Genomic DNA, 24,317 nt, shown 5'->3' on the forward strand with positions numbered 1-24,317 from the left:
GTGGCACACAAAAAGTAGCCCTATACACAGACAATGTTTTACTGTTCCTAACAAACACAGCACAATCTCTCCCCTTGGTCATTGCATTGTTGAATAGTGTCGTGGGGGTCTCAGGGTTCCACGTTAACTATGCTAAGTCTAACGCACTCAATGTTATGGAAGATCCAGAGCAGGCACAGAAGTGGGGGAAAAACTATCCATTAAAATGTGAACAGAAAACCATGGCATATCTGGGAGTAAACTTGATACCTAAATACGAGAGGCTATATGGGGCTAATATCCCAGGATTTCTAAAAACTCTGATAGAGGACCTCACTCTGTGGGACATGCAGGAGTTGTCCTGGTTTGCACGCATTACAGCCACAAAGATGTCCCTGCTACCTAGATTCTTGTACGTGGTGGGTGCACTTCCAATACAGATCCCAAGCTCAGCGATTAAAAACCTGCAGAGGGAAATTATGTTCTTTATTTGGAATGGGAAGAGGCCTAGAGTCCCTAGAAAGGTCCTATTCTGCCCTCAGGTACTTGAGGGGCTGGGAGTACCAGATTTTCGCAGATACTTATACTCGGCACATGTGGCTGCAATGCTTCAATGGGCTCCCCAGGAGAACCAGAACTAGTGGGCAACCTTGGAAAGAGAGGTGACGAACATACCACTGGAGAGCTTGGGCTTCCTACCTCCAAAACACAGGGGAAGAGGGGGCACGCTGTTGGAGACAACAAAAGTTACCCTCGGGTATTGGGACAAAGCGTTACGGGGGAGAAAAATAAAATTAGAAGGAGGTCCACTTACACCAATGGCTCACAACCCAGATTTTACGCCGGGAATGCAACCCAATTTCTGGTTGCACGTGGGTGACGGGCAACCCCTGGCTTTGGGGGATTTTTATAAGGGAGAGAGCACATTGACATTAGAAGACTGTAAAAACAAGTTTCAGATACCCAAAGGCGAGCGCTTTCGATACACCCAAATTAGGCATTGGATCTCAAACACAAGAGTAAAGGAGGAGGCTAAGAGAAGCCCAATTGGACTGGAACTCATGGTAAAAGAGGGTATGCCTGAGGGGGTGGTGTCAAGGCTCTACCAATTGATGGATCGGTCGGACCCGGAAGAAGTCTTACCATACATGTCGAAATTGGAGCGGGACTTTGGGGGAGTCATCACTGGGGATACAATGGGTCAAATTTGGCGACTGGCAATGAAAAGCTCGAAGTGCGTCCCAAATAAAGAAGCAGCATATAAATTATGTTTGAGGTGGTATATGACGCAACAATGCATGCACTCCATTACCGCGGACTATCCCTCGACATGTTGGCGGGGCTGTGGGCAGACCGGGGACTTGATTCACATGTGGTGGGCGTGTCCTGTTGCGAAGACATATTGCAAAGAACTTTTATCAAGGAAGTGACTAAGGCGCAGCTGCTTTTTGACCCAATGGTGGTGTTGCTGGGAGCATCAGTGGATGAAGTTTATGCTGCCACAGAATGTAGTGCTGCCCTCATCACCCACATGCTGAGGCATGGAAAAACAAGCAGGGGACAGTGGTAGCCATGCAGTGGGTGAGGTTATGGGGAGTGATGGCTATGGAAAAGGTGACAGCACTGGCATATGGAACTTATCAGAAGTTCTTAGCCAGCCACCTAGTGGCCCTTCCACAAGTTTATGGTGGACAGGGAGCAAATATATTTCAAGCCAAAAATACTTCGCAAGGTCCCTATTCTCCGACAGTAAACCTGGTTCGGGGTGGTAGGGATCAGCTTGATAAGTACAACGGAAGTGTACCAGCAACATTGTATTGATATGTTAAATGGATGGGGGGGTGGGTTGCTGGGGGAAGCTATACCAAAGTTAAAAATTATGAGCACATGTGCAACAAAGCTAACAGCTGAAATAAAGAACCTCATAAGTGATAATGTATTTTGTGGATTTGTATCATTGGCTCATTTCTAATAAATGAAGTTTATAAAAATTGTTTATAAAAAGAGCATTCTGAGCGTTAGTATCAGAGTATGAGGCTAGTTTTGCTGATCAAAGGGTTTATCCTTACTTATGGGCTCAGGGATATATGGTTCATTTGCAATTTCTTCTCTAATGATCCTTAGTTTGTTTCCACCTTTGTGGATTGCAGGGGCTCAGTTTCCTATTGTCGCCGGCTTGTGGCCCCTTGTGGGGTCTATCTGTGGGGAATTTAGAATATCCATCTTGGTTTAGTCTAATGTTGGTCCCAGCTGGGCACTGAATTCTGGTTGGTGGTGCATGGAGGGAGCCCAGGGGTTTGTTGCCGGGGCCTCAGATTACTTGGTGTGTTCATGGGTTGTGGCAGGTCTGGTTTGGTGCTGTCCGCTGACATGGTTAGAAGCTGTGTGTGCTTGGGGACACTCACCATTCAGCCCACGAGCATGTGGTATAACACACAATATAATGCGGCCACCGAGCACCTCCCACTACGATGGAAAAATGCACAAGCATAGACCTGCTTAACGGTAAACATGGAGAAGATCCCCGCTCAACCTGATACCATCCCACTCCCACCCACTTGTATTTTCTTTGCCTCACTCCACCATGATCGGGTAAGCTCACACAGCTTCTAACCATCCCTGCGGACAGCACCAATCCAGACCCGCCACAACCCATGAACACACACCAGAAGCAAACACTTGTAGTCCCCAGAAGGACGACAAAAGGGGCGAAGGAGAATAGACAGACTACACACGTCAACACCATCCACCAGTGAGTCGGAATCCCACTCTAGCACCGAGAGACGAAAGAAAGGCTATCTATACGCTCTGGGAAATCCGACCGCCTCAGAGCACAGCCCCACCCTGTCCCCAACACTGCAAGATCAAGAATTGGACTTCTTATTAGACTCTGGAGCCACCATTAACGCCATGCCCGAGTCAGAATACCTAACGCTCAAATGAAAACCATGACTGTGTAAAGCACAAGTAGATATATATATTAATATTGAGCCAAAGAACCCCTTCCATGCCCCGGGAGGTTCAGAACGTCATGCCGCCACAAAGACAAGAAAGATCACTTGACTGTGCATGTCCTAGCAACAGGGGCTGCAAGCAGCAACATCCTGAGTTTCAAATTGCGGTCCAAATGGGACTGATCCACATTCTATACCAACTCATGGCAGCAAATACATGTCCCCAGCAGCCAAGGTGGCAGCGCAGTTCCCAAACCTCTTCAAGGGCATAGGAAAACTGAAAGGTCGCAAAGTACACCTATACATTGACCCCGCAGTGAAATCCCATTGTGCAACATTTAAGAGGGATCCCGTTCAACATCCAGCAACAAGTTGAAAAAGAGCTACTATCACTGTTACAAGGAGATATCATAGAAAATGCTCCCGGCCACACCGTGGGCCTCACCCGTCGTCCCAGTATCAAATAGAAGTGCAGAGGGCCAAATTAGACTATGTGTCGACATGAGAGCCCCAAATCAAGCAATTTTACGAGAACACCACCAATCACCCCGCATCAAGGATATGATGCATCTGCTCAACGGAGCTCCAATGTTTTCTTGCCTTGATCTAAACAAGCGCTATCACCAGATTGAACTCAGTGAGGAATCACGCTACATAACAACCATCACCACGCACCTAGGGTTGTTCAGATATGAACGTTTAAGCTTCGGAATCTCGTCAGCAGCTGACATTTTTCAAGAGGAGATAAGAAAGATCATACGTCACATACCTCATTGCATTAATTACAGCTATGACATTCTCATATTTGGTCAGTCACAAGAAACTCACAATGCCCCACTGATGAAAGTATGCGCAGCACTCAGCAAGGCAAACCTCACTCTAAACAAGGACAAGTGGGACTTCAACAAAAGCACCCTAAGATTATTTGCCCATATTTTCTCTCAGAAAGGGATCCAATGTGACCCAGACAAAATAAAGGCACTGACGGAGGCGCCGCATCCTGAAACCGTGGCACAAGTACGATCATTCTTGGGGCTGGCAAGTTATTGCACAAGACACCCTCCAGAATTTGCTACCACAAGCGCATCCCTACATTCGCTCACAAAGCAAGACGCCTACGTTCAGTGGGGACAAATGCAACAAGGGAGTTTTGACACAATCCGGAGAGACATGGCCACAGCAGTGTGCATGTACTAACATGACCCCAAACTACAGACAGAACTGACTGTGGACGCCAGTCCGGTAGACCTGGGGGCAGTCCTTGCACAACATTCAGGAAGTGAACATGCAAAACGGAAAGTAGTCTCCTATGCCAGCAGGCGTCTCACAGAAACAGAGCAGGGGTATTCACAGTCTGAAAAGGAGGCGCTGGCAGTTGTCTGGGCAACAGAGCATTTTTTATTTATTTATGTTTGGGAAATCGTTCACAATAATCATGGACTATCAAGCACTTGTAACAATCTATGGCAAACCAACGGCACAAATGCCTCCAAGAATTGCAAGATGGGCGGTATGCCTCCAAGAAGACAAATTCACCATACATCACAAACCGGGAAAAGAGGAAAACCCAGCAGACTTCTTTTCAGAACATCCGCTTGCAGGAAGGATAACCTCAAAAGATCAAGCAGATGGCTATATAAATTACATAATACACTAGGCAATGCCACCGGGCCTTACCATGAAGGACATTGTGAAACATACGGCTGAAGATGCCACCCTTGCCCTGGTAGCGTCTTGCATCAACCATGGAAGATGGAAATGGGTGGAAGAGGCGATCCGAGGAAATCAAGCATTGGATGAAAGACTATTCAAAACGCTGTCATGGTCAAAAGATGAACTGTCCATCTCACCATCATCCCTGTTACTAAAAGGCTGCACTCCATCAACGAATAATAGAAATACCACACAAAAGCCACCACGGGATTGTGTCCACAAAACTAATGCTGAGTAGCAAGTTATGGTTCCCCGGCATGGACAAACTAATACAAGAGACACTGAAATCTTGCCATATCTGCCAAAGCTTACATATCACAGTGTTCCCGGAGCCGTAGACATGTCCGGACTCCCAAAAGAAATTTGGGAGGAAGTAGCAATAGACTTCTTTGGGCCCCTCAGATCATGAGAATATGTACTGGTAGCCCTAGATGAACACGCCCGCTGCCCGGAGATAGAAATAGTACCCTCCACAGCCGCCACTGCACTCATACCAGCGTAAGACCGTATATTCTCGCCATTTGGAGTGCCAAAGGTGGTTAAATCTGACAATGGCCCACCATTCACCAGCAAAGATTTTCGCGACTTTCCCAACTACTGAACCCCAGGACCTGGTGTCCTCTAAGAAAATGTAGCAATACTAAGAGATGGATGGGGATGCAGAATGTACTCATACATCAATAATCAAACCGACTCGGGTGGGCATGGCCAGCAGGCTCAACATGGAGGCGTGATCTTTTTGAGCTCCCGGGCCACCAGCAGAATCCTTCATAATCCTGAAGTAAAACTGAAAAGACGGAGACCAATAACTACATCAACTAAGAGCAGACACCTACCGCCGCAAATTGCCAAGCTCGGGAAGCATTCCAGGAGCTGACTCCCGAGAAATCCGCTCAAGAAAGTACGAAGACCGCCACCGGCGAAAACCCAAGATGGCTGCTGGGCGCCAAGAAGGAAGAACGGCCGCAACACACTAGCACCCACGAAGGCAGACGGAGCAGAGGTGCGGAAACACTGGGGAGCCCAGCGGCAGAAGAGACACACCTTCCTCCGGCGGTGCCTTGCCTCGCCCCGCTTTTGCTGGGGCAGCCGCCTTTCACCAGAGGTGGGCCCCCCTCTCGCAACCAGTAGCGGCTGACACGTATGAGGTGAGGGACAGGCGCCGGTGCCCGACCGTGGAACGAGTGAGCCCGAGGTGTGAGCGAGCGGGCGGTCTCTGATTCCCCGCTCTACGACTAAGGTGGGAGCTGTGAAGCTTCGGACGCTCCCACGGCACTGGGGCCGCTCCCGCGGGCGGACCAAACTGCAACATCTCGGCCCCTCACGGGCACTCGCGGGCGCTCCGTATTACGTCGAGCACCCGCTGGCATCCTCCACAAAGAAGCCAGTAAGGAGAGGGGGAGGTGGGGTGCAAGTGCCGGACACAGAACTGAGGGCACCACAGTGCATAAAAGGTGGGGAAAGACCCCCCTCCCCCATCTTGCCCGCTGACCTCGCTGGCCCAACATACAGGTAACAAGAACTGTTTGCTGCACTGAGAAGGGAGAACAAAGGTGGATCATTTGAGTCCACAGGCAGCAGACAGCCTGAACGAATTTCCAACTGCCAGGAAAGCAGGAGGGAATTCTCCACCAAATTCTAACGGCAGATCAAGACATTCCGAAGTAACATTCAGAACATAGGCTGTAACAACCCCCACAACTATTAAAGTGAAGCTGGACAGGTCCAGTGACTAGCCCGACAGACGGAGGGACCCATTCAGTGTGTAGCGCACTAAAACAAGACCTGCAGAAAACAACAAGGGGAGAATTGACATAACTAAACAAGAAGTCACAAAGGCGATTGATACGGTCAGGATAATAATATCCCCACAATATACAAGCTCCACAGAGCGAACCACCCTCACACGGCGAGCCCCAACAATAAACTCTGCGCTATTCACAGCAACACCAAGCCAACAAACATCTGTTGCAATGGGCAAAGACAAGACAAAAAAGGTGGCCAATCAAAGCACAATGGAACAATATACAACTACCACCCTGCCTCTGACAACAGAACCAAGCAGCTCTGAAGACTCACAAAATCCTGAAGGAAACTTCTCCCTAAGAGATGTGATGAATGCCATCTCCAACTCGCGAACCTCAATGGAAGTTAAAATGGATGGCATTTCCACAGAAGTCTGCCTGCTGCGCCACAATCTTCAGAAACTCTCGTCCCGCACTGGAGAGGCTGAGACCCGGATATCTGTTGCAGAGGACGAACTGAGAAATATGGGCCGGCAAATGAACAGAGCACTAGAACGCATTAAGGTATTGGAGAGCAGGGTAGAAGAGGGAGAGGGCAGGTCAAGGAGGAACAACATCCGTATTCTTGGCCTGCCTGAAAAGGCTGAAGGGGAGAGCATGGAACTGTTCCTAGAGCAATGGATCGCCGACCTATTTACTCCCAAGACCCTGTCGAAACTCTTCTCGATAGAAAGGGCACACTGAGTCCCAGCTGGCAGGCTGATGCCTGGTGGAAAAACGCGAACTGTGGTAGTAAAGATCGTTAATTATAGAGATCGAGATGTGGTGTTGCACATGGCCAGGACAAAGGGTGAGATAACATATAACGGCTCCATGATAGGCTTCTTCCCGGACACTAGGGAAGTGCAGAAAATTAGACAATCCTTTGACCCCCTTGAAAAGCGCCTAGAGACACTGAACGTGAAATATGGGCTCCTGTTCCGAGCACAGCTAAAAATATACCACAACGGTACGACGACACACTTCACTGATCCTAAGGCAGCATGGACCTGGGCAGAGACAAATCTGAAAGGAGACTGAAGCCCACGCAAACGACGAGAAGCGAGAGGAAACAGACCGCGGCTAAATGAACCACCAGAAGAACCACCTCACCAAGACATGGAAACAATACCACAAAGACGAATAAATGCAAGGGCAGACGAATGATGAAAATGACCATGGCATATTAAGCGAAAATCGCCTGACAACTATAGCAAATGGAAAATTAATGCTGGCAGCCCTCAACCCAGCACGGCACAACCCCCTACAACACGAAGTGCATACTGAGGTATTCCTATTTACACAGGTATTCAATGGGCACTTGGCGCAGCAGGACTACAGCCATCACAGTACACATGAAGATCGCAAGGATGACTATCCTCACATAGAACTAAATCCAAAGACCAATGGCCACAGCTGGAAATAATGCGAAGAAACTCACCTTCATGACAAGGAATGTGAATGGCCTGGGAAACAGTATGAAGCGAAGGCTAGTAATAAAATACATAAATCGGCATGATCCAGATATAGTGCTGCTCACCGAAACGCATTTGGCAGGCACCAACTGCCAATTCTTCAAGAGAACCAAGTATAGGACAGCAATCCACGCAGGCTTCTCCATGGGTTTGAGAGGAGTACTAATTTTGATAAACAAAAGAACCCTGAACGACATAGCCAATGTAACCAAAGACCCTGGAGGCAGATTTGTTTTCATGCAAGGCAAACTATGGAATCAAACCATAGCCATAATGGTGGTCTTCTCGCCCCCGGCACTCATGACAGCATTACTTGAAGAAATTACTCCGTTAATAACAAATAATACGGCAGATACACTAGTGGTGGGCGGAGACTTCAATGAGGTGATGAACATTACAGACGATCGCACACATATAAGAGGGAGAAACCCGTCAATACCAAACAAATTTGCCACCTTTACGTCAGCATTAGGCCTGAAAGATACATGGAGAGACCTTCACCCAGCGGAGAGACAATTCTCGTTTCATTCAGGCGCACACGCGTCGATGTCTAGATTAGACTATTTCTTCCTCCCCGGCGAAAACATACACAAGGTAACGGATGCAACTCTACATCCCCGCGGGATATCAGATCACTCCCCACTCACGATGTTGCTGGAAACAGAGAGACCCCAGCCTCCGCCGAGGTAGCGATTGAACTCATACTATCTAGGATTTCCGGAATTAACAGAGAAGATCCGGGAAGCGACTGCAACATATTTCGAACTGAATCAAGACTCAGTGGGTGACAAAGGGATAGTATGGGAAGCATACAAGGCGACTCTAAGAGGCGAAATACTGAGCTGGACAACTGCACACATAAAAGCACATAAGAAAGATGTTTACGATGCAGAAGCAGAGGTGAAACGCGCCGAGGCGAAATACACAAGCACGGGAGCGGAGGAAGACAACACATCCCTGCAAATGGCAAAAAAAAAACTACACAATGTTGCGCTGACATGTGCGAAACAGGCGCACAGAACCATGCGCGCCAGACTTTACGAGACAGGAGATAAGGCCAGCAGGATGCGGGCCTGGTTGGAAAGGAGAGAGGAGGGGCACCTTCAAGTGCGCCGCAAAAGCACCACAAACACCGAATGGGCCTCAACTGACCCAGACATTGCGGAGGCCTTCGCAACTTATTATGAAACACTATATGCCCCGCCTACGACACCAACGGATCCCAGTATACTGGACTCGCTAACCATCCCAACGCTAAACGAATCACAGAGAATGCAACTCGAAGCTGAAAAAACTGAAGAAGAACTGACGACAGCCATTTCGCAGCTCCAAAATGGGAAAACCGCAGGGCCCAATGGTTTCCCAGTGGAAGTATGGAAAAAAATTGGCACCGGAGAGGTGGCACCTCATATGCTAAAAATGTTCTTGTGCGCAAAAGAAAAAGGAATCCTCCCGCCAGACTTAAGGAAGGCCAGTATAGTGGTAATACACAAGGAAGGCAAACCACCAGACGCATGCAGCTCCTACCGACCGATCTCGCTCATAAACACAGAAGCCAAAATACTGGCAAAAATACTGGCCAACAGGCTACAGACAGTGATACTCTCCCTGGTCTATCCAGACCAATGTGGCTTCATGCCACAGAGATCCACGCGAATGAACATTCATAGACTCCAAGCTGCCATTGAAAAAGCACCATCCCTACAGAATCCACTGGCACTCCTCACTATTGACTTTGAGAAAGCCTTTGGTTCAGTCCACTGGGGGGCCCTATGGCACATAATGGGTAAAATGGGATTCGGAGTCCGCTTCACAAACTGGGTCAAACTCCTATACAATGCCCGACTGCAGAAATCAGAGTAAATGGCTGGTCCTCACGCAGTATAAAGCTTGGGAAGGGAACCAGACAGGGATGCCCCCTTACTGCGATGTTATTCGCACTGGCAATTGAACCACTAGCGATAATGCTGAGAGAGTCACAGGCTTGGAGGGGATTTCACTGGGCACAGAACTGGGAGGACAAAGTGTCCCTATATGCGGACGACCTACTGATCTACCTAAGCGACCCATCAGTTTCATGCCCCATTGTCACGAATATATTAAATACCTATGGGACCTTTAGCGGGTTAAGAGTCAACTATACTAAATCCTTATTGTTCCCGATCAAGGGACTTGAAGTAGCGGCTCTAGACAACTGCCCATATAAAACTGTGCAAGAGCAGTTCAGATATCTTTGGGTACAGATCATGACAGACCTAACGCAATATGTAGAGAAAAACCTGCATCCAATAAGAGATAGATTTGTTAATGATGTGAAGCACTGGATGACCCTCCCGCTCACCCTGCTAGGAAGGGCTGCCCTGTTCAAAATGTTGGCCCTACCCAGGTTCCTATGCATCCTGCAGAATGCACCGTTGTATATACCAAAAATAGAATTCAATAAATTAGATGAGACACTCAGGAAACTGTTGAGGAGTGGAGGGCATCCTTGAATCGCACTAAAAACTCTACAGCGCTCAGTATGGGAGGGAGGGATTAGTCTCCCACACCTACAAACATACTATTGGGCAGCCCAAATGTCAGTAGTAAATGACATCCTACATAACGACCCAAAACTACCACACAACAGAGCAGACACTCAAGCAGAGCAGGGGATCACGCCAATAGAAGGTCTTTATCAAAAGGAAACCGCCTGTGAAGAAGCTGGGATAGGAAGGCTAGAAGACATGATAAAGAACAGAGAAATAAAGACTTTCCAAGCCCTAAGGGACGAATTCGATCTTCCCACCACAGAACACTTTCACTACAGGCAAATGAGACATGTACTCACCACAAGTGAGGTGGACTTCCCCAAAGTGCCAGAGTGCACCCCGGTTGCGAGAAACATAGTGATGGAGCGAATTGACCACAAAATAACCTCTACAATGTACAATGCAATCAGCACATTTGCTATAACAGAACTCACATGGCTTAAAGAGAAATGGGAAAGAGACATGGGCCCAATCCAACCAGAGGAATGGACTACAGCCCTCATGTATCCCAGGGAAACCGCAAACTCAGCTAGAATCAGATTGATCCAACTGAAAATCCTGCATAGGATATATTATCCCAGAGAGGCCTTGCACCAATGGGGAAGAGCGACGGACCCCAACTGTCTACGATGTCGCCAAACGATAGGGACCTTCTTCCACATCCTCTGGGAAAGCCCAGAAATACAAGTATTTTGGCAAAAATGCTGTGAAAGGCTATCAACAGTGATTGGCCGGGAGATACCAATGGACCCCAAACTGCTAATACTGGGGATAGCTGAAGATATTGAGTTATCCTGATTCGAAAAGCTTATGTTCGCAACATCCACAGGCCTTGCAAAGAGGAATATAGTTCAAATGTGGGGCTCGGCCTCACCCCCACAATACGAGAAGCGGGTGACGGAAGTAGACATGTGCGTACTAATGGAAAGGAGAGTGTATACCACAACGGGGTGCCCAGGGAAGGCGACCAAGATATGGCAAAGATGGGAGGAAAACTGAAGGCATGTAGCAAAGAACCGAAAGCCTGCTGGATTGCTGAAAATAACTAATCCAGGCGATCGAGATGAGCCTAAAGACCTGCGAAGCGCAACAATTTTCACAGCATGTGCGAAGAAGAGCCAAAGCCAAGAAGAAATATATACCTGTATGTTTGGAAGTATTGATTAAGTGTTAATGTGTTTCTGTTTTGTCTTGATTGTACCTTTAAAATAATAAAATATTTTATCCCAAAAAAATTATCAAACCGACTCAGGAAGTTGGCAAAACTTAGTACTGTTTTATTTGCAATTATCTAAAACAGGGAGTTACAACAGACCTCAACGGACGTTGCACAGTACAATTTCAACGCATCACATAAAAAACATTACTTTTACAGCAATAACTGTCATCATTGAAGTCACACTACGTAGCAAACTACAAAAACCTGCTTGGGGAGGTGATATGCTTAACGGGAACATCTAAGTATACGTTCCATACTGACGGGGGTTGTTTTTGGGTCTCTAACATCAGGTGGCCAACTAAGCCCTCTTCTAGTGCAAGTCATCTTCATCGTCACAAAATACACGACGATCTATTGGCTACATAAACTATAGGGCTCTTTGATATGTGGACCTTTACAATTGGTTGGCACGCTTGTACCCTTCTGGAATATTCCAGTGTCTAGCAGCATGCAAGCTGGTCACCCTAGGTGCTGGGAGGGTCGGCCTGATCATGCCTCCCCACCCAATTAGCCCAACATCTATCATCACTCCTGCGGTCTGCCATTCAATTAAGGCTTTGAACTTGGCCTTGCTCTCTGTGCCTGCAAATAAAAGGGAATGTGGCATGGTCTTATCTTCTGGTTTTGGAGTAGCTCGACCCAAAATCTATTTTCATCTGACCATGTGAATGTAGACCACGTTTTCGAGCTCTTCGTTGCATATAATACTATTTAATGATGAACTCTTGACTCCTTCAGTGTTTTTTCATCCCACCTCAAACAGAAGATTGTTTCTTTCTCACGTTCATGTGGCTTCTTGACAGACAACCAGGTGCACAGTGGCCTCGACTCTTGGTGCTGGGCCAGCCAGCCTTTCTTGAATTCTTCTTCGCCATCAGCTATTTTCCAACTGCCCCACACTCATGCCCTTTCCATTTCACAGGGTTCAAGTCTTGCTAAAGGGCATTGTGGAACATCCAGATTCTATATATTATTATGTATATACATTGGGGCATTACCAGTCCTCTTTCTCATCCATTTTCACACTTCTTCCGGGACTTTGTCCAGAAGACCATAATTTCTTTGTGAATGCATGTAGGGTTTTCTCAATGGATACCTTGTTTCAAGAATTCTTTGCGGTACAGGCATTCTCACTGGTACTGCACATGTTGCATTTTCCGTTTCCCAACAAATGGGCAACATGGGGTGGAGCTTCTGGTAGGAGTATTTGGCTCTTCCTCATCTAGGAGATTAATCAACCACTCTCTCATCAATCTTCACATCAAGACATCCTCGTCTGAAGAAGTTCTTCTTTGGAGTCCACATCTTTATTACTCCTTTCAGGCATCCTGCCAATTTCACATGCTCATCTACACTCCAGGCCATAAGACTGCATTGTCCATTGGGACTGCAGTAGATCCATCTTCCCACATACTTCTTATGGTTCTTCAGATACAGGAACATTGTTCCTTCAGGTGCAGCAATACTGGCCTTTGCATAGTCTCTGATTTCTTCATCTGTCAGCTCTTTAAGTTTCAATCCTGATTTGATATCAATAACGATCTTCATTCCTACTGCTTTCTTTGCAGTCTTCTTGCATTGTGTGATTATTATCCTGATCATCACCAACAGGGCTCCAAAGAACTTGAAAATGTTCGCCATCCATTGTGGAACCCATGAAAAGATTGACTCGAACCAGCTGTCATCAGCAATATCTTCCACTTAGTCTTCCATCTTGACGTGTAGGTTTGTCAGCATCGTTATGGCCTCTGTCAAGGTGCCATTCTCGTTGTTGTGAGAAGGTATGAATGTGCACCATGATTCTTCGATTTTGGCACTATAACCTCCATGCATAGCTGTAATCATATCCAGGACATAACTCCTCCTTGATGGCATTGAACCCCTTTATGGTTGTGTTGATCGTCTGCAGAAGCTCCCATATGGTTATCTGTAACCATATGGTATTTGCCACTGTCTGGATACCAGGCATAAAGATAACAGTAAAAACTGAAGCAGTCTTGCAAAACAATCTGTTTTCATATGGAATATCATCCAGGCCTCTATTGACTTGGTTGAAAAATAGTTTTCTCTCTTCATTCGATCAAGGAATTCAGCAGATCTCTTCTTCCTCAGGTGAGCCAATGTTCAGATCACTCTTTGGAATCACCAATGCTGGAACATAAACAATCACTTTAGAACATAGTCCTCCTCAATCTCTGGGCAGGTTCATGTATGCTCTGGATTCACAGGCGCAGTAGTGATCCATCAGCACCACTGTCCCATCTTTCATTCCTGGCACATCAAAGATTCGTCTGCACTGTTGATTCTCTCCAACTTTTCTCATGTCATTGTTTCTGAAAGATAGTTCTGCACTAGCCAAAGGCACTATCTGCAATTGGCCTCCTTTGTCTTTGACCCACTTCAGATGTTTTGCAAGCCTCGGCCAGAACGGTTTGCATCCATTTTCCACTTATTCAATAACTGGCTTGTGATGACCAGTTACTGCCACAGCTTTGCATACGACTATGCCTTTTTTTCCAGCCATCTGGAGAAAGTACTGTTCTCCAGATTCACATTTGGCCTCTTTCCTTGCAGCTTCGAACCTCTTCATCAGTTTTTCCTTGGCAGTTGAGCTTCCTGTTTTTTCCCATCTGATTCCAGCTCCCTTCATGCCAGGTTGTTCATATCTTATCACCTGATTTCTGGTGTTTGCTCTCTCTCTCTCTTGTCTTCAAATCTTGAATATATTCATCTTCATCTGGGGATGACCATTCTGTCACCCATACCAAGGATGCCGTTGGACCCTGGAACTGACCTCTTGTATGACAGAGTGCAATGTGAGTTAGGCAATGAGCTGTTTGAACATCTATTTCAAGAGCTATGAATATTTTCGACTTACCCATAGCATAAGGCAGGAGTGCACATGCATAGCAATCCTCTTTAGAAGTGCTTTTTCCCACTTCTTTCAGGTGCTGATACCACATGTTATACCCCAAATGTTATACTGTCTAAATAATAATTTAATTCATAATCATCCTCCCTCGCACTTCTCTCAGGTCTCTTTCTTGCCAGATGAGCTTATATAAGCAACTCATGAAATACATCAGTATACATTCTTCCTACTGGTGGAATCATAGGGACACTTGTCAGAGAAATCGGTGCCTTTACATGGGCTACTGGCATAGGGACAATTACATGTGGCACCAGCCTTTTTACAGTTTCCAGTTCTGCCAAGGTAACTGGAGTGGGAAGGATTAACGGGACTCGTTCCCTTTTGGAACCATTAAAGTAAACAGTGTGGATCAATAGAAACAGAAAAACGATAATGGATGCTGAACAGGCATAGATTATGCACCAATACATTAGGCGCCACCATCGGTGTCTCTCCATACGTCGATGATTCTGTTCACTTTCTGGAGCTACAATGTGCTCAATAGACCACATTTTTGCCTGTAATTACTTTTTTTTTTAATATATTTTTTAAAACTTTTATTTTTGAACGGCAGAAGTACACAAGGCACACACAAGGCAGTAGGTACATAGCATTTACATCTTGGAGCAACACATCAAAAGGGATACAGCAATCACAACATGAACAGCCGGGCGGTATCTGAGAGGGGGCATAGCAATCCAAAGACAAGGGAACAAGGTGGGGGCTCACCCAGTGGGATCAGAGCCCGACGGGGCAGGAGACAGACCAGATTCGGGGGTGGCCTCGTCCCGGATACTAAGGTAGGTGTTGAATGCAGCCCAAATGTTCCTGGGGCGAGACTGGGCGGGGAGCATGGACAAGTATTCCTCTTCGCAATTGCGCGACCAGGTGAGTAAGCGCAACCATTTCTGAAAGGCCGGGGGAGCGGGGCTTTTCCAGCTCTGGAGTATGCACTTTTTAGCAATCATACAGCCTATGTTTAGGAACTTAGCTAGGCGTCTGGTTCCATCAGTTTTCCAGACCCCAAACAGAATCGACAAGGGGTCAGGATCAACCACAGTCTCAGCTATGTCAGAAAGCGTTTTCAGGATGCATTCCCAGAACCCAGATAGCTCCCTGCAGAACAGAAACATGTGCAGGTGATCAGCCCCCTCAGATCCACATCGAGGGCACCCGGTCGCAGTGGCCCGGGCGAACGCCGAGGTCCTGTGTGGAGTATAGTAGAGCCTATTGAGAAGTTTGTACTGTATGGCTCGGTAGCGGAAATTGAAGGAGACTTTTTGAGTATGTAGACACATTGCGCCCCAGTCGCCATCAGACAACTCCAGGCCCAGCTCATTCGCCCAGTCGTCACGCGCCCTAAGTGCTGGAGTTGTGATGGACTCCTGAAGGATCCTATATAGTGAAGAGACGACACTACGGGCGCCGCCTGAGTTGGCAATGTATGCGATCGCCGGGTTATCCGGGGGCTCATCGGGAAATGAGGGCCATGCAGTGCGGAACGCTGCCCGTAGCCTATAGTACTGGAGGGTCTCCAAAGCGGATCTAGTGTGGCCCTGTTTCCATGTTTGGGGGTCAATGAACTTGCCCTCCGGGTAGAAATCGGACAGCGCTTGATACCCCAGCAGTCCCCAGTGTTGGGCCAGGGCGTTATCGTGTGTAGGTTCCAGAGCAGGCAGGCGCCACACCGGGAGCCATCTGTAGTAGGGAGGGGACCCGTCCGTCGGACTTAGCAAGCGTTCCCATGCGTGGATGGTCGTGGCGACAGGGTCAATGGGTGAATCAGGTGTGTAATGGCGATGTAATATAAGGGACATCATGTTGGTACCGGCGGCTGCTAGTCGCTCTAACTTGACATGTGGTCGCGTTGGGGAGCCCGGGTACCAATGGGTGGCATGTTGAGCCTGGGCCGCAGTCCAGTAGAGTAACAGATTCGGAGCGGTGAACCCCCCTTGTTTATAGGTGAGCGCCATGTCAGACCACTTCTTACGCACTGCACCAGAGTGCCATAGGAACTGAGCGCATAGTGTATGCAATTTAGTGAAGTAGGCCTTCCCGGGCCACACGGGAACGTTGCTAAAAGTGTAAAGAAGCTTGGGGAGCAGGATCATTTTAATTAGGGAGAGACGACCAGCCATGGATAGTGGGAGCGACCGCCATCTTAACATCTTGGCCTCGGCAGTTTGAGCTGCGGTGGAGTAGTTGTCGGTTATCAGAGTAGATTTAGTCAAGGATATCTGCACCCCCAGATATCTGACACCGTCCGGAGACCAACGAAGGGGGTACTCAGTGGTAGTTTGTTGGGTAGATTTCGTGAGCGGGAAGATATCCGACTTCGAGTAATTGATCGTGAAGCCAGAGTAGGTACCAATACGGGTGATGTCCCTAAGTATGGGGTCAATGTGGGTCGCGGGCTCTCTAATGTATAATAGCACGTCATCTGCATATAAGGATATGATTTCGGGGTCACCCTTCAGCCGTATCCCCTTCCGGGCATGCCGAGCACGGACATAATCCGCCATTGGCTCAATCGCGAGGGCGAAGAGGATCGGGGAGAAGGGGCAGCCCTGCCGGGTACCCCTGAAGAGTGTGAAGGGGTCGGATGTCAAAGAGTTGGCTCTGACCCGGGCCACAGGGGAGGCGTATAGTAGCTTAATGAACCCGATCATGTTTGGGCCAACTCCCATCGTCTCCAGCACCAGCCACGTGTAGTTCCAGGAGACCATGTCAAAGGCCTTCTGAGCGTCCAGAGTGACCGCCACGGCCTGGGCCTCTTAATTTATATGAGACATGACATTGAACAGTCTTCTTATATTATGTGAGGTGGACCTGCCAGGAACGAAGCCCGCTTGGTCCTCGTGGACCAGATATGGCATAATGGGGAGAAAGCGGTTAGCTATGGTCTTAGCAATGATTTTCGTGTCAAGGTTCATGAGGGAAAGGGGCCTGTAAGACCCACATTCGTCGTCCGGTTTGCCAGGCTTGAGCAGTACCGTGATGACGGCCTCACGCATGGACGGGGGAAGAATAGAAGAGCGGAGCGCTTCGACCCAGACCTCGAGCAACTTGGGAGCCAGTACGGACACGTGTTCTTGGTAAAACTCAGCCGTGAGGCCGTCAGGTCCCGGCGCCTTACCTTTGGGCAGGTTAGATATGGAGGTTACTATTTCGTCCAGCGTTATCGGGGAGTCCAGCTGGTCGCGGGTAGCAGGGGAGATTTCAGTGGTGGGGATCTGAGTAAGCAGCTCGCGCATGTGTCGTTCGGAGTGTTCGGGAGGCTGGGAGTAGAGAGACCTGTAGAACTCGGTAAATATCTCCAAGATCTGTTGGTCAGCCCACTGTACATTGCCAGATGCGTCTTTGATGGAGGTGATCTGAGCTCGGCCAAATTCCCCCCTCACCACTCCTGCCAATGTCTTCCCCGGCCTGTCCCCCTCGCCATATTTCCTGGCGGCCTGTGGACGGCTGAAGTACTGGACTTCATTGGTAGCGAGCGTATTGTATGCCTGCAGTTCCTCACTGATTTGGAGAAGTAAGGCGGGTTCGGCGCCAGTGGAGCATTGCTGCTCCAGCTGTTTCAGTTTAGCTTCAGAGCGATCGAGGCTGGCTCGGATAGCTTTCAGTACCCCAGCCTCCCGCGAGATGGACATCCCCCTGATATATACCTTAAAAGCCTCCCACCGAACCGCGGCTGAGGTGTCCTGAAGAGAGTTGTGGTCAAAAAAGGATATAATGTATGCAAGTATATCAGCCCTAAAGACTATGTCCCTGAGGGCCTCAGATTTGAAACGCCAAGTGCTCAGAGTCGGAGTGGGTATACCCAGCCTCACAGAAAGTACGATTGGAGCGTGGTCAGATAAAGTGCGGGGGAGAATCCAGGACCCCTCCACCCCTCCCATGGTTTCCTTGGACACTAAAAACAGGTCTATACGAGACGAACTGTCGTGGACCGATGAGTAATAAGTGTACTCCCGGGACACGGGGTGTACTGTCCTCCAGGCGTCGCAGACATTGAGCGTCTGCATATGGCCACACAACCTGCGTGCGGCACTTGTAAGGGCTCGGGAGGACGTGCCAGTCCTGTCCAATACAGTGTCAAGAATAAGGTTTAGGTCACCCCCCCATATAATCTGGACCCCCACGTAGCCCAGTAGTATGGCAGTTACCGCATCAAAGAACTCAGGAGAGTCAACGTTGGGGCAGTATGTGTTAACAAGTAGGTATTCTCTATTCACCATCGTGCAGTGTAATATGATATAGCGACCCTCGGGACACACGTAACTTTTGTGCAGGATGAATTTGATCGATTTGTGGATCATTGTGAGGACTCCCCTGGAGTGGGAGGAGTATGAAGTGAAGAATCTATTGGGACCCCACGACGGGGCCATGGTGGCCGGAGTGTGAGCATTGGAGTGTGTCTCCTGCAGGAGTAGTATCCTGCAGCCATGTCTATTAGCAAAGGCCATGATCTTGCGGGCCTTGGTGTGATTGCTCAATCCACGAATGTTCCAGGACATTATAACGGTAGACATGTCAATGGCGGATCTCTAATCCCGGTGTACCCGTATCAATGAACATCCCAGGTGTAGCAGCAGTGTTCACTGTCGGGGTTGAGGTCGGGAGTGCGCTTATGTATTGCCAGTGTGCGTGTTGTGAGCCTTAGTGTGCCGTTTTTTTCGAATACCCCATCACCGCCCCCCACCCTCACCGCTGACCCAACTACAGCAGTGTAAACAATACCCACCCTCGACTGTGCAGAGCCGGGCCGACCCCGACATGGCCCAGACTGCGCAAAAGCCCAACAGGGGCTGGCCCACAATAAGGGCGTATACAAAACCAGTGCAATCGCAGTGGGGTGCGCCGTTGCCGTGCGGGAGCACGCTAGGAACCATTGGTTCCGTTACAAAACGAACATTGTTAGCGGGCAATACTTTGATACCTCAGTCCCGCCCTATGGAGCGCAGCGAGCAACACACATATCACATAGATTCAGCAACCCAGCCCAAGCGGAGCTATGAGAGGAACCACATTCTGGTGGTCGTGGACAGAGGGGAACGGTTGCGGCCGGACCACGGGAGCTGTGCATATTAAAAAGCAGCAGGAGTAAGTGTGGTAGAGTGACTTGGACGAGGTGACAGTTGCTCCTCAAGGAGCAATACTTAAGCCCACATAGGAAAGCATTGCATACAAGTGGATACAGAGGTGTGATCGCTCGCGTATGCGAACTGAGAGAGGTGGGACTCAGTCCACACATTAGCATAGTATCAAGGCATCACAAGGCAATTATAGAGTTCACTCGTTATTCATGTTGTCATCAGCCGGAGGATGGAGCGGAACATGTGCCTCAATGAATTTAACCGCCTCAGAAGGCACTGTAAAAAAGTATAGTTTATCATTGAACGTGAACTTCAGGCGTGCAGGGAAGAGGATGGCATATGGGATGTTCCTTTCCCTGAGGAGTTTCTTCACTCCAAGGAACTGGCGACGTTCCTGCTGAACTCCAGTGGAAAAGTCGGGGAAGATCCTGATGACCTGCGAGTCGAAGCGTAGCTCGCCTTTCTCCCGTGCGAGGCGAAGAATTAGGTCGCGGTCTTTGAAGCTCAGGACCTTGGCAATGATGGGTCTCGGAAAGTCACCGGGTTTAGGCCGAGGTGAGAGCGCCCTGTGGGCCCTTTCAATGGTGAAGAAGGGAGACATGTCCGGATTACCCAGTAGTACCTTCAGGAGTTCCTCGACCGCTAGTTCCAGTCGACCCTTCAGCGCATTTTCAGGGACACCCACGATGCGTATATTGTTCCTGCGTGACCTAGATTCGAGGTCATCACATTTGGCTTTGACCGCCTTCATATCCGAGACCAGAGTGGACACCGTGCCCTGGAGTGTAGATATATTATCCTCATTGGTGCCAATCCTGTTTTCGGTCTCCGTGATTCGGGCCCCCTGCTGATCCAGTTTGGCTCTCAGTGAGGCTACATTGGCATTAATGTCATCGAGCTTTTCATGAAAGGCCGCAAAGTTTCTAGCCATGGACTCCATTATCGTTGTGAGGTCAGTAGTGGGTGCCTCTGCGCCCGGTTCATCAGCAGGGTCGCATGGTGCATGGGCCAAGTCGGGTCTCAGGGCGGCTTTAGCGAATTTGTCCATGGCCCCGGTTTTATTGTTATTCCTCGATCTGTTGGACATCGTGAATGTCGTGGCGGGGCCCTGATCGGCCAAAGTGAAGACTTGTGTGGGAAGAAGCAGGAGAGGTTCAAGGCAGATGACAATGGTCCAGCTCGCCAATTCAAGCAGATCCCGACATAGGTGATAGGAGCTGTGGCGTCAGGAAGGTATGGAGTAGCAGCAGGGGTGGCGCGATCCAACCGCTCTGGAGGATGATGCTGGTGTCCAGAGCAGGCCCGGAGTGAGCACCATGGAGAGAACCAACCGCAGGAGTATGGGCCTTAGTACTTATGCGGGTGTTGCATGGGGCCGTGGAGATGAAGGTGAAGACCAGCAGGCCGCGCCAGAGTGTGGGCCCCAGTGTTAGTCCAGGGTCGCCGCGCCGATGGCGGGAGCGGACCGACCCGAGTCCGCCGGAATGTAGGGACACGGGCCCGGAGAGCGATCAAAGTGACGCGGGAGCCAGCCGGGGCCGCCCGGCGCGGGGACCGAGGCCCAGGTCGGGGATGGTCTGTAGCGGTAACGAGAGCCTCAGCGCGCCGCAGCCCCAGCAGCTCCTCACCTGGTATGTAGCCCGCAAGTGTCCAGTCGGGAAGTAGGTGTAGCTTCTCAGGTCTTCGGGTGTCGCCGGGGGTAGATTCGATCTCGGCAATGGTGCAGAGCGGAGGTCGTAGGGCGCGACAAGGCCGCCAATGTCAGACTAGCGGGCCCCAGTCAAGCGCCACCGCCAAGCCCAGCAGCTCCCTCCAGAGAGGCGCGCCGTCCAAGTGTCGAGTCGCGCGGAGGGGAGACAGCCAGGGGCCTTCTAGTGCCGGCCTTACGGTCGGGGAGAGTGGGCTAAGCGAAGCCCAAAGAAAATCCAGGATGGTCGGCAGAGGGCACGGCCCGAACAGCGGGCGCCAGTCCGGCGAAGAGTGCGACCCAGTCCGCGGCGCTCCCGGCACATATCACAGGCCCAGCGATGTACGTCTCCGCAGGCAGGCCAGTGGAGGGACGCGGCGGGGTAGGCCCGAGGGTCTCGCAGAGTGGATCTCCGGTTCCCAAGGTCCGATCCGAGTCAGGATCACATCGACACGTAGCTACAGCTATAAGGATGCCAGTGGGTCGGTCGATTAGTCGCAGCACTGCATTAGCCCGCAGATGTCATCGGATGAAGAGCGGCTGTGCACGGAGCTCAAGAGCTAGGCAGCCATCTTGACGGCTGCTCAACAGCGCCCCCCCGCCTGTAATTACTTTTAAGGAAGGAAAAACTCTTTTTATTCAGGCAAATTTATCAGGTGTTCAGGAAGCTGCCTGATTTGCTCAATAATCTCCACAAGTAACCGGCTGATTTCAGGACGATTTATAGAATTTCATATAGACACATAAGTGTTGGTGTTGCTCCAAACAAGATAAGGATGAACTAGAAGCAAATAGTGAAGGATCATGACAAGTAGTTTGTGGGCATTGTTGTTATATAGGACCATGTTTGCGTTCGTAGAGATTCTCAGGTAATTGTCTGATTTGCTCTATAATTGCTGCCAATAAATGTCTAATCACCGGGCCATTTTTAGGATCTTGGATAAAAGTATGCACGTCAGTTCTACACCCAACAAGAGCTGGGAAATCTTGGAGTATAAATACGAAAAAAGCAAGAAGTAGTCTGTGTATCAACATCTGTCAGCACCTTGGGCACCTCCAAAGAGAAACTCAGTGAGAAACGAGTCGGGGAACTGAGCCCTCTTCCAATCATTGAAAAAGAAGTCTAAATCGGGCATTCTTCCATTTACTACAGCACTCCAAAGCCCAATGTCAACAAACTCCTGTGGCTCAAGAACATTAGCATTCTCACTTCCTGCTATAATATCTACAAGGAGTGTTTCAGGGGAGCCACAGTCCAAATGTACACTTTCGTCTAGCTAGTGGATAATCTTTGCATCCTTCTTCCTCGTCATCGATCGAGTCTGCACATGCTGAACTTCTTCTTCTTGACTTGCTTCTTAATGGGTTGGGGGTGTGACGGTCTCTCCAGCGTAGACTTTCACATCTCCTTGGTGTATCCAAGCTCGCCTTCCTTGGACCTTAACTGCTGAAGGAGTAATGTCTTCCACGACAAAAGGGCCACTAAATCTGTGCTCGTGCCACTTTCTCGTGAAGTTCCTTATTAGAACTTTATCTCCAGCAAATTATTTCGGAACACATAGCTTCTCAAGTCCGGTTGCTGTATTGTCTTCATCTGTGTTCTGAGACTGACACCCCTTCTGCTTGACTTGATTGAAATGACAGAGATACTAGCAGTCATACATGTTAAGTACTCACGTAACTCATTTCCTAACAATTCTGCAGTTGTCTGGGCATCAATCCTAGTCCTCGATGGAGGAGTTAGAGGTGTTCTCATTCACCTCCCTGTAACTAGTTTGTGGGGTGTGAGGTGGTGGTCAGAGCCAGGCTGATTTCTTAATGCATATAATGCAAGAGGCAGGCAATACAGCCACCCGTTGTTTAGTGTCAATTTCAACTTTGCTATTCTCTCTTTGAGCAGACCGTTGAGTCTCCCACATATTCCATTCACATGTGGGTGATAAGCAGAAGAAAACTTGTGTTTATTGCTAAGCAATAAACTAATCTGTTTGAATACCTAATTCACAAAATGAGGTCAATTATCTGATCTCAACACCTCATATACTCCCCATCTGGAAATACATCTTGAACTAAAAACGTTGCAGCGCAAGTGGCATCAAGATGTGTGCATGGACCGGCTTCAATCCATCTCATGAATGGGCACACTACCACTATCATATACCTATATCCATTACGAACCTGCAGCATGTCAACATAGTCAATATACAAATGCTGAAAAGGACCATTTGGTCAAGGAATTACTCCTCTGACTGTTCGCAGCGTGTGCCCAGCAGTAAACTTTTGACATACGATGCAGTTTACGACATAAAGAGCAACGTGTTCTAACAGGTTCAGTACACACCAGTACTCCGCAATTATTGCTGCAAGGCTCTCCCCAGTAACATGTGCAGGGTAGTATAGCTGTTCTAACACCACCCTAGTAAGGCTACAGACATCACTGGTTTACCAGTGCTGTCTTGTCACCACAGTGCTTCGTAAGGGGATAAAGAACACCCCCTCTGTGTCCACAATTCTTTTTCATCCTGTGGAGCTCCACCCTGAATTTCCATTGACTGTGTTCTTGACAAATGATTAAACTCCTCATGTATAACCATTATTACAATCATTTTTTCTTTCACATCAGGAATATTAAAACTAGAAATATCAGATGAAAATGCAACACTTTTGGCCTCTTCGTCTGCGGCTTGGTTTCTGCATGAAATAATGTCAGTTCTCTTAGTATGTGCTGCGCACTTAACTATTGTGATGGCTACTGGGAGTTGTAGTGCTTTAATAAGCCTGTCCAATAATGCAGCGTGTTGCACTGGAGTGCTGTCCGCTTGGAGGCAGCCCCTCCTTTTCGAACGTGCTAACCCTGCGTGCACAGTTGACATCATGTAGGCGTAGTCACTGCACACCATTAATCCTGCCCTGCATGATTTTCGTGCACAACAATAAGTGCCACCAACTATGCAGCCTGTGCTGAAAA

The sequence above is a fragment of the Ambystoma mexicanum genome, chromosome 5p, assembly GCF_040938575.1.
Source record: "Ambystoma mexicanum isolate Mex_15411 chromosome 5p, UKY_AmexF1_1, whole genome shotgun sequence".
Classification (NCBI taxonomy): domain Eukaryota; kingdom Metazoa; phylum Chordata; class Amphibia; order Caudata; family Ambystomatidae; genus Ambystoma; species Ambystoma mexicanum.